The sequence below is a fragment of the Arachis duranensis genome, chromosome 4 (assembly GCF_000817695.3).
Source record: "Arachis duranensis cultivar V14167 chromosome 4, aradu.V14167.gnm2.J7QH, whole genome shotgun sequence".
NCBI classification, from domain to species: Eukaryota; Viridiplantae; Streptophyta; class Magnoliopsida; order Fabales; family Fabaceae; genus Arachis; species Arachis duranensis.
Genome location: NC_029775.3, coordinates 104,977,122 through 104,989,828, shown reverse-complemented (window position 1 = coordinate 104,989,828; position 12,707 = coordinate 104,977,122).

Below are 12,707 nucleotides of genomic sequence, written 5' to 3'. Positions count from 1 at the left end.
TGTTTCCCATTTAAATTGAGATTGATTATCCTTAGATGTTCCAGCTTCATTTTTTACTTGTATTGGAATTGCTGGTTCTTCGTCACTTGAGTAATCTAGGATGTGTTCTTCATTTTCTATATTTTTAGAATTTACTAATTCTTCTTCTATTTGAAATCCTTGTTCCATCATATTATTTTCTTGAGCCATTTTTAATTGTTTAAAAAGTATTGTAACTTCTTCTAATTTTTCTTCAATATTCATAATTTTAGTGGTGGTTTTACTTTTAAATCTGTTATGTTAATTATGTTTTGAAATTTTTCTTCCTTGGGATTCTTTTTCTCCTTATTTCTTTGAAATTTTATGGATGTTAATATTTCTTCAAGCATATCTACTATAGAATTTAATTGTGGCTTAAAAGTATGATATAGATGTGGAGAATCATTTCCATGGTAACATTTTTTAGAAATTCCGTGTGAAAAATAAGTTTTTTCAGGTTTTTGAAGTCCTTCAATAAAACTTATAGTAAAATAAAGATTTTGAGAAAAATCATTTTGTATTGATTTTAAGAATTCGGTGTCATTATAGTTGACATTAGTTAAAATCATTAATTTTTGATCTATTAATTTTGATAACTTAATTATTTCTTCTCTTAAATCTTCTAATTTACTTTTTTCCATTAGGTGACGCTTTTCTTTGTGAAAGGTTACACTTTTAAGTTAAAAGTGTAACCTTAGCCACCACTAGTTACCATAGACATAGCCACCAGAGACTTGGCTATATATGTATGAATATATGAGCCGGAACCATGTGCGACAAGACAGAAATTATTTTTAATATGAAAAAAAATTGGTGTTTTGGTTGAATATTGACATTTGAAGTGTATTACAGTATTGTAAAAATTATTCAACACGCCCCCACGTGTTGGTTAGGATGCTGCCACGTGTTTAACACGCTCCCATGTGTTGGCTAAGATGCTGCCATATGTTCAACACGCCCCCATGTGTTAGCTAAAATGCTGTCACGTATTCACACGCCCTCCCACGTGTTGACTTCCCACAAAAAAAATCCACACATCTCTAATTATACCAAATACTCGCATTTTCAACAAAAACACCAATATTTTTCCATACAAAAAAAAATAGCCGCGACAAGATAGATATATTGATTATTTGATTCAATTACAAAGCTCTCATATTGAACACTCTGTTTTCTCTCGATTCTCTCTGATATTCTGATATTCAAGATTCATGCTTGGTTCTCTTCATAACTGTTGAGCCTAATTTGATTTTGGGTTAATGATGACAAACATTCATTTGGGTTAAAAAGTCCAAAATTGTTTGATGAGTGTTTTTATTGTTGCATGTCCAAGTATCCTAGTTCACACTGCATCAACCCATCACAGCAAATAGAACAGCTCACTTTGTTCCTTGGTGCTATAAACAAAGTCCAATACTCTCCCTAGCACCATTCAGCACATTAAATGATTATGCATTTGCTAGAAGTTATAGGAAGACAGCTGAAAAAAGAAAAGGACAAGTGTTGATATAATAAAGCAAGAAGGACAACTGATACACTCCCATTGCTCCAAGGACACAAGGACATCTCCACTAACCCAAGGTTACTAGCAGAGCAATGCATGGATCGTGGTTGAGCACAACACAAACTTGCAGCAGCAAAGAAATGGATCAGAATGAAAAAGGAGAGCATGCCAAAGAAGAAAGGAACATCAAGGACAACAGAGGTAGTGGTCAAGCTCCTCGGACAGCAGAGGTGGTGGAACAAGATGAAGAAAGGACTGCATGCCAGCAAGGACAGCTCCAACGAGCAGCTGGTACAAGGAAATGGAAGAGGCAAAAAATGAAGGAAATGTTGAAGATATATAAGAAGCTTCATTCCATCATTTGAAGAGGAGAGAGAGAGAGAACACACACTCAGAGCACCATTTCTAAAACAGAGCTGGAATCTCTTTCTTCTACTCAAGCTTAATTCTGATCTTTGTGTTATGGATGTCTTGCGTTATTTTCTGTTTTGAGAAAAGGTAATTATATGAGGTTCAAAAGCCAAGAGAGAAAAGGCAAGAATGATGCAAAATAGCCACTATTTTTCTGATGTAATTTGGGTGTATGAACTAGGATTAGTTCCTCTTGCCTAGTTGGGTTAGCACTGGGTGAAATCTGAATCTGTTAGATTCCCCTTCCAAGTTGGGACAATACTTTGGGTTGCTAAGCTTTGGTGAAGAAAGCTTAGGGGTAGATACTAGTTGAATTAGGAAGTAATTCAATAGTATTGGTGTATGTAACTTGAGAATTATAGTGAAAATTCCACCATGGTTTGTGGTGGAGACTGAACATAGGATTCATGGCACTGAGAATCCGAACCAGGATACATGCTGGCCTCCTTTCTCTTCTTCTTTGCTCTTTTAATATTCTGCTTATGAGATAATTTCAAATAATCTCCTGCAACTTAATCTTCCACTGCAACAGAGTTTGAAACTCTAAATTTTAAGCTAACTTGATTCAACCCCCCTTCTCAAGTTCACCTAGAACCATCAAGGAGTCAAGCTTCACAGCTTGGAGCAAAGATCCATGGCCAACAACATGAATCCCAACATCGTGGCGTTCACTCTCACTGAAGGGCAGTCTAATAACAGACCTCCCTACTTCAACGATTCCTACTGGAAAGAAAGAATGAGAATCTTCGTGCAGTCAATCGACTACAACATATGGAAGATCATTCTCAACGGACCAGACGTCCCTACTAAACAGAATGCTGATGGAGAAGTTGTGGCAAAGGAAGACAACGAATGGACAGATGAAGAAAAGAAGAAGGTTGAACTCAATGCCAAAGCAATCAACCTGATGCACTGCGCAATCGGTTTCGAAGAGTTCAGAAAGGTGTCACGGTGCAAAACGGCTAAAGAAATATGGGACAAGCTCAGACTCACTCATGAAGGCACTAAGCAAGTAAGGGAAACCAGAATTGACATGCTGATGAAGGAGTATGAAATGTTCTGTATGAAGGAGGATGAGAGCATTGATCAAATGTTCGAAAGGTTCTTAATAATCATCAACAATTTGGACGCAATGGGAAGGAACTACTCCGAAGAAACTCTAGTGAGAAAGATTCTGAGAAGTCTTACTAAGAAATGGAAAGTAAAAAGCACAACCATCTCTAAAAGGAATGATTTGATCAAAATCACCTATGATGAGCTGAGAGGCAAGCTGCTGGCCTATGAAACTACTCACATATCTCAAGACAAAGATGACAAAAAGAAAAGTATAGCACTAAAATAAAAAATGACAGCCCAAGGAGAAGAATCTGATGACAGTTTCTCAGATGAAAAAATGGTTCTCTTTGCAAGAAAAATGAGAAGACTACTGAGATTCAAAAGCAAAGGCAAAGGAAGCTCCTCATCCAAAGACGTCAAGAAAGATCAAGTCAAGTTCACATGTCATCACTGCAAGGAACCTGGTCACTTCAAGTCAGATTGCCCTCAACTTAAGAAAGGTGAAAAATTCAAAATGGACAAAAAGAAGGTGATGATGGCAACATGGGAAGACTTGGAGAACGACACCAGCTCAGAGAGCTCAGATCAAGAAGCTCAGCTATGTTTGATGGCAGACCATGATGATGAAAATGAGGTAGATCTTTCTGACTTATCTATTGATGAACTGCACTATATTATCAAAGACATCTCTGTCAATTCCAAGAAACTCTTGGACAAGTATGCAAAATGCAAGAAAGAAAATGAGGCTTTAAGGATTGAAAATGATCTTCTTTTAAAAAAGGTTAAGGCAAATGAAAAGTTTTTAAAAGAAGAAAACACTGCCTTGCGAGCTGAATTAGAAAAATTCAAACTCAAGCATGAAGTTACTGCTTCCACTTATTTGATTTCTGAAAACAAAAAGCTGAATGAACAAATAAAAAATTTGAATGAAGACTTAGCAAAGTTTGTTCAAGGTTCTCAAAATTTGAACAAACTGCTAGCTAGTCAAAGGTTTGGATCTGAAAAATTTGGACTTGGATTCAAAGAGGAAAATAAGGCAGTTTTTAAACAAAAATTTAAAAAATCTGAAGCCTCCTCTTCCAAGCTTTTCAAACCAAAAGGATTCAGCAAACCTCAAAAATCAGTGAGCAAGAATCAGTGCTACAAGTGCAATAAAAATGGTCATGATACTCCTCAATGTTTCATCTTTCCTAGGTCTTTTGGTAATGATAGTAAATTATATAAAATTGTTCATGATTTTAATGCTCTTGGGCAACCAAGAAGATTTCACATCAAAGGATCCAAATGGATTTGGATACCTAAGGTTAGTTGAAGAACATGCAGGTTTGCCTTACATCCAAGAAGAAAAAGGACATGTGGTATCTTGATAGTGGATGTTCAAGGCATATGACCAGAAGGGATGCTTTCTTCATTAAACTCAACAAGTATGATGGAGGATTTGTCACTTTTGGAGATAATGGTAAAGGTAAAATAATTGCCATTAGTAAGGTTGGCAAAGATTTTTCAACTTGCATAGATAGTGTCTTTTTAGTTGATGGGTTAAAGCATAATCTATTGAGCATAAGTCAATTGTGTGACCTTGGATATGCTGTAACCTTTAGGAAATCTGATTGTAGAGTCATAAATGAGAAAACAGAGGCTGTTTTATTTATTGCCAAAAGAAGTGATAATGTTTATGGTATCACTCTAGATGATCTAAAAGTTCAAAATGTAACTTGCTTCTCTTGAATGGAAACTGAAAAATGGATGTGGCATAAGAGGTTAGGACATGCTAGCATGTTCCAAATCTCTAAGCTTGTAAAGAGAGGCTTAGTTAGAGGTCTTCCTAATATCAAGTTTGATAAGGACATCATTTGTGATGCTTGTCAAATGGGTAAACAAATCAAAATCTCTTTCAAATCGAAGGAAGATGTCTCTACTAAGAAATCATTGGAGTTGTTGCATCTTGATCTGTTTGGACCAACTAGGACTCAAAGTCTTGGAGGAAAAAGTTATGGCATGGTAATTGTGGATGACTATACTAGGTTTGGCTGGGCGTTCTTTCTTGCTCATAAACATGAGGCCTTTTCTGTTTTTGAGAAATTCAGCAAAAAGATTCAAAATGAAAAAGGTTTTAAAATTATTTCAATTAGAAGTGATCATGGTAAGGAATTTGAAAATCAATTCTTTGAATCTTTTTGTGATGAACAAGGCATATCACATAACTTCTCTTGTCCAAGAACACCTCAACAAAATGGTGTTGTGGAAAGAAGAAATAGAAATTTACAAGAAATGGCTAGAGCTATGTTATGTGAATATGAAATTCCCAAGTTCTTATGGGCTGAAGCTGTAAATACAGCTTGCTATGTTTTAAATAGAACCATCATTAGGAAGTTTTTAAAGAAAACCTCATATGAACTTTGGAAAGGGATTCCTCCCAATCTTAGCTATTTTCATGTGTTTGGATGCAAATGTTTCATTCTGAATATCAAAGAAAATTTAGGAAAATTTGATCCTAAAACACATGAAGGCATCTTTCTGGGTTACTTCACAAATAGCAAGGCCTATAGGGTTTACAACAAGAATTCCAAAACAGTTGAGGAGACCATGCATGTCACTTTCTATGAATCTATCAATGTTGACAGTGTTTGCATTGATGATAGTCCAGGTTTTGAAGCTGAGGTTCCAAAGATCATTGAACCAGTTCCACAAAATCCAAGTTCTCATGAAGTTGCACCTGTTAGCAACGAAAATCCCAATTCTACAGGAGACAATTTGGAATTATCTCCTGTCACAGCTGAAAACACTAATGCGGAGACTATTGTTGATCAAGAGGAACCTGAATCTTCAAACCAGTCAAGAAGACCACGAGAATGGAGGTTTCTGAAAAACTATCCTGAAGAGTTCATAATTGGAAATCCCTCCACCGGTAGGACCACTCGTTCATCTTTGAAAAGAGCCGAATCCAACAACATTGCTCTTTTATCAAAGATTGAACCTCAAAACATCCAAGAAGATCTTGCTGATCCATCTTGGGTGTTAGCCATGAAGGATGAATTGCTGCAATTTGAGAAGAATTAGGTCTGGTCATTGGTGCCTTATCCAAATGGAAAGAAAGTCAGTGGCGCTAAATGGATTTTCAGAAACAAGCTGGGTGAAGATGGATCCATAGTCCGAAACAAAGCTAGATTGGTTGCTCAATGGTATGATCAAGAGGAAGGGATTGATTTCGATGAATCCTTTGCACCTGTAGCTCGAATGGAAGCCATCAGATTGCTCCTGGCATATGCTGCTCACTGTGGCTTCAAGCTATTCCAAATGGACGTAAAGTATGCTTTCCTCAATGGCATAATAGATAGATAGGTTTATGTGGCTCAATCACTTGGGTTTGAAAACAAAACTTTTCCAAACCATGTTTTCAAACTAGCCAAAGTCTTGTATGATTTAAGACAAGCTCCCAGAGCTTAGTATGAGAGGCTTAGCTCATTTTTATTGAAAAATAACTTTCAAAGAGGAGCCACTGACACCACTTTATTTATTAGAAATTATCATGATCATTTTATTCTTGTGCAAGTTTATGTTGATGATATCATATTTGGTTCGGCTAATGAGGATTTGTGTGCAGATTTTGCTAAGCTTATGACCAATGAATTTGATATGAGCATGATAGGAGAGCTCAATTTCTTTCTAGGCTTGTAAATCAAGCAAACTGCAGAAGGCATATTCATCCATCAAGAAAAATATGCAAAGGAACTTGTCAAGAAGTTTGGGCTGGATGTGCTTAGCCAATGAGAACCCCCATGCATCCTAATATCAAGCTTGATAAGGATGAACATGGTAGAGATGTTGATGAGACACGCTATAGAGGGATGATTGGATCTTTAATGTATTTAACCTCCTCAAGGCCTGATATCATCCAAAGTGTTGGAGTTTACTCACGGTTTCAATCAAAGCCTAAGGAGTCCCATCTCTCAGCCATCAAGAGGATCATCCGATATGTACTTGGTACCATTAATTATGGGTTATGGTTTCCTAAGACTGATTCTTTTCAATTAGTGGGTTTCTGTGATGCAGATTTTGCTGGGGATAGGATTGATAGAAGAAGTACAAGTGGCATGTGCTGTTTTCTTAGGAAATCTCTCATTGTTTAGTCTAGCAAGAAGCAAGCTACGGTGGCACTTTCAACAGCCGAAGCTGAGTATATTGCAGCCTCCTCTTGTTGTTCTCAATTATTATGGCTGAAAACTCAACTAGCTGATTATAAACTGAATGTCTCTAATATTCCATTATATTGTGACAACATGAGTGCCATTAATATTTCTAAAAACCCTGTTTTGCACTCAAGAACAAAGCACATTGAAGTTCGATTTCATTCTATAAGAGAACATGTGCAAAATGGAAATTTGGATATTTAGTTTGTTAACTCAGAAGGTCAGCTAGCAGATATTTTCACCAAACCATTGATAGAGGAAAGGTTCTGTAAGCTGTGAACTGAACTGGGCATTCTTGCCTCATCTTTGTTTTCTTAATGACTATGCTAATGAGATTTTTAGTGTTTTGTCTCATAAATCGCGGTGAGATTTTTTTTTGGAAGATGATGAGAAATCTTCATTGGGTCACTATGAAGCTACTGGATTCATATCTGAAAATACTACATGATGGATGTTTAGTGCTGAAGCAGTATCTGGAACTATGGGCTGTTCTTTCCTGAAAATTTTTTTGGCAAATTTTTTATGACGAAGCCTTTGTAAAAAGTGGACTTTCATTTTTGGGCTTAAATTCAATTTCAATATTTTGAGACCACTCGACTTACTTAAATTTCTCAGTCTCAAATTTTTGGCATTTGCAATCAGTTTGGGTTGGGCTTCATTTCAATTGTATTTATGGTTTGGGCTTTATAAAAACTTTACCTCAAGGTTGCTTTTCACTTCTAATGTACGAAGGTTACAGCTATAACTTTCAAAGCGTTTTCAAAGTTTGGATTTTTATCTTCTCAAGGTGTAACCTTTACACTTCTCAAGCCTATAATAACTCCCCACTACATGCATCTACTCACGCTACTCTCTCCACTCTTTCATTTTCTTCAACCTGTGCTCTATAAAATGGCACGAAAGAAGAGAGCTGCCCGCAGAGGTTCCCATAACGGCACCCACCGTTCTGCTCACAGAAACCCTTCTCCCTCACAATCTCCTACTCATTCTTCACCACCATCACCATCAAACCCTTCTCCTGACATGGCCCGCACTAAGACCACTGCTCGCCATCCACGCGTTGCTCCTTGCCCTTCTCCTCCTTCTCCACCAAACACCTCTCAGCCTAGCTCATCCAAACCCAGTTCTTCAAGAGGAAAGAGGCCTCTTCATGAAGACGAAGAGATTCCTCCCACTCAGCCTCGTCATACTCGCGGTACAGTCATTGACTTTCATCTTCGTCCTATTGCTGAATCTAGACTCTCCAATTCCATTGCTTACAAATCCTTTTATGCTGATTTTCCTGACGAGTCTTTTGATCGTCGCCGATTTCAATCTCTCATGAACTACCTATTTTTCTGCAAAGATGTTTACAAGCGTACTCTCTGTCCCTCTAAACTTGTCAATCTAGACAAACTCCGTAGAAAAGGTCTGAACTTTACCCCATTGTTTGCATATCAAGGTTGGACACCCGTACTGTCCATCAAAGAGAAAATTTACCCTGATTTGGTCAAACAGTTCTATAGCAACATGTCCTACAAAGAAGGGAGAATCGCTTCTTTTGTTAAAGGCAAAGTGATTATTCTTGATAAATATCACTTAGGCAAAGCCTTAGACTACCAGGACCGAGGACCTGATGTCTACACCTCTGGTAAGTGGGACGAAACGCTCAATGTCTCTTACTTTGATGCCCTAAGCACTGTCTGCATCAATATCCCTCTTATGGAAGGTAATACTCCTACTCACAAGTCTCTTGGTCCAGTCCGTTTCCAGTTGCATCGGATTGTAAATCACATCATCTTACCTCAGAGCGGCTCTTTTCAACGTGTTTCATTTTGTGACACACTGGTTTTGTATGCATTGCTTTCAAAAATCCCCATTTCTTTTGCTTACTTGCTTGTAAGACATATGTATGCTTGCGTCAGTACCAAAAATGCGTTACCCTATGGCATGTTTCTTACAAAATTTTTCAATATTACAATGTTGATTTTGGGGCTAAAACTGCAAAAGATTGTAACTCATATATCAAAGGAGGTGGTGCAGTAAAGAAAACAGCTCTCAGGCGTCGCCGAACTGATGACATCACTGATGTTCCCTCTGTTGATGAGGATCCTCTGATTCCCTCATCCACCTCTACTACAGTCAGGACCATGACGCGCATCATGATGTATGTACTTGAAGAATTCCTCAATCTGACAGACCTTCTTCTCCATCATGGTGCTGAGCGCAAAAGGGTCCAAGTTCTGGAGGAAAATGCTCTCAAAAAGACCAAAGGAAGGATTCGGATTCTGAGAGACTTTGTAGAGAATGTCGTAGTTGGGATAACAACTTCTGATAATGAGGGGGAGGACGATGGAACCTTTGATGAATCCAACTCTGATGCCTAGGTTCTTTTAATCTCATCTGTGATTATGACTTAGTTTATTTCTTTTGAACTTGTTTAAGTTTCTGGATGACTATAAAGACCTTAACTACTCTGCTACTTAAACTATATGCACCGGCCACTAACAAATTTTGTGCAGGTTTTTTCTTTCCTCCCTTGATGACAAAAGGGAGAGAAAAGAAAGGGAATGTTAGTTTTGGCTTAAGGGTTAATAGTGTTTGTTAAGAACAATGATACTTTGTGGTTCTAATTAACTCATTTTGTCCTGTGCTGTGTATCAATGCCTAGTGTTATTGATCTGTGTTATTAGTATTATATTGCTTGAAAATTTTGGTCTTAGCTGTTTTTAAGTTTTACCCAGGTTAAGAAGTAAGCCATGATCGAGGGGGAGTAATGCTAGCATAGAGGGGAGTTACTCACAATCCAAATATCATCAAAGGGAAATGTTCTTAACTCTTTTAAATTAGTCTTTAATTTTCCTATTTTATCATGTTTGTCATCAAGGGGGAGATTGTTGAGCCTAGTTTGATTTTGGGATAATGATGACAAATATTCATTTGGGTTGAAAAGTCCAAAATTGTTTGATGAGTGTTTTTATTGTTGCAGGCCCAAGTATCCTAGTTCACACTGCATCAACCCATCACAGCAAATAGAACAACTCACTTTGTTCCTTGGTGCTATAAACAAAGTCCAATACTCTCCCTAGCACCATTTAGTACATTAAATGATTATGCATTGCTAAAAGCTATAGGAAGACAGCTGGAAAAAGAAAAGGACAAGTGTTGATATAATAAAGCAAGAAGGACAGCTGATACACTCCCATTGCTCCAAGGACACAAGGACATCTCCACTAACCCAAGGTTACTAGCAGAGCAATGCATGGATCGTGGTTGAGCACAACACAAACTTGCAGCAGCAAAGAAATGGAGCAGAATGAATAAGGAGAGCATGCTAAAGAAGAAAGGAACACCAAGGACAGCAGAGGTAGTGGTCAAGCTCCTCGGACAGCAGAGGTGGTGGAACAAGATGAAGAAAGGACTGCATGCCAGCAAGGACAGCTCCAACGAGCAGCTGGTAGAAGAAAATGGAAGAGGCAAAAATGAAGGAAATGTTGAAGATATATATAAGAAGCTTCATTCCATCATTTGAAGAGGAGAGAGAGAGAACACACACTCAGAGCACCATCTCTAAAACAGAGCTGGAATATCTTTCTTCTACTCAAGCTTAATTCTGATCTTTGTGTTATGTCTGTCTTGCGTTATTTTCTGTTTTGAGAAAAGGCAATTATGTGAGGTTCAAAAGTCAAGAGAGAAAAGGCAAGAGTGATGCAAAATAGCCACTATTTTTCTGATGTAATTTGAGTGTATGAACTAGGATTAGTTCCTCTTACCTAGTTGGGTTAGCCCTAGGTGAAATCTGAATCTGTTAGATTCCCCTTCCAAGTTGGGACAGCACTTTGGGTTGCTAAACTTTGGTGAAGAAAGTTTAGGGGTAGATACTAGTTGAATTAGGAAGTAATTCAATAGTATTGGTGTATGTAACCTAAGAATTACAGTGAAAATTCCACCATGGTTTGTGGTGGAAACTGGACGTAAGATTCATGGCACTGAGAATCCAAACCAGGATACATGCTGACCTCCTTTCTCTTCTTCTCTGCTCTTTTAATGTTCTGCTTATGAGATAATTTCAAATAATCTCCTCCAACTTAATCTTTCACTGCAACAGAATTTAAAACTCTAAATTTTAAGCTAGTTGATTCAACCCCTTCTCAAGTTCACCTAGAACCATCAATAATCAAGGCTCTTACATAATATCAGAGACCGAGCCACACCCGTATTAGCATAGGGAAAATTATAGTTAAACTATAAGTATACGTTTTAAGAGAGAGTAGTAAAAATTAAAGGGTTGGTTATATATATATACATACTTTGCCTTAAATATAATTCATATATAATAGGTAAAAAAAGAAAAGAAATTTGCACCAACAAAAATTTGGGTTCAAAAATATATATTTTGTTATAGTTATATAATTTTGTATTACAAAATCTATAAATTTAATTTTCACACACAAAGCATATGAAAACATTAGAAGATAACTGTTCTGCTTTCAATTTCATTTCATTGTTTTAGATTACTGTCTTACTTTACCCCAAAAATTTCAATAATAAAAAAATTAGTGTTTATTGTATCTATTAAACTATCGTTAAAATAAAAATATTTTTCAATAAAATAATAAAATTAAAATTAATAATTTTGTATACTCGTTCTTGGCTAATTTGATTGGATTGCTATTTTCTCATCCTTTATTTCTTGGTCATTTCCTTCATGTTTCCCACTCAATGGGCACCCGTAGTTGACCGATTCAAATACCCGTCACTCCACTTATGACATCCACTTTTCAACTCTCGTTATCTAAGTTCTTAAACATTGTATCATAACTTTTATCATTCATAAATACATGAAACTTATTCATGCAATCATCTTATTCATAAATTCGTTTTTCTCTTGTACGATTTATATCATCTATTACTCTTACCCTGCACTCTTAAAAAAACCAGAGAAAAGAGAGCGACAAAGAAAAAGTATTGGTGATAAAGGACGATTCAAATCGTCTCTACCAATTAAATGGAGTTGTCTATATTACTAACGATATCAATGAAAAGGTTAATGCACTGGATTTTTTTCTTTATGTCTTTATGTCAGATTAGAAAAGTTAACAATCCGTAGTGACTTAGAATTATTATATTAGAAATGTTAGTTAGATTAGTAATTTAGAATTGTTGGTTAAAGTTTTTACATTAAAAACGTTAGTGATAATAATGATTTAAAAATATTGAATATAATTAAATTGGTATTTAGAAACAAGATTTCTATGGATACTAGAGTAGGATATGCAGTGGAGACACCAAAAGTAAATTTTGCATATAATGACATGACCGAACTTTTACATATTAGAATAAGATTTTCATTACTTTTGTGTAAGTTTGATATAAATTCCTAATGATTTTTCATTGAACCAATTTGCTATGTTGCAAAATCCTAAACCCCTAATCGAAGCACTCTCTCCTCTACTACTAAATCGAATTACCACAATATGATTTATTTGTTTGTATTATATGATCATAAATCGAATTTATCATTTACGATTTACATAAAATATTCCCTT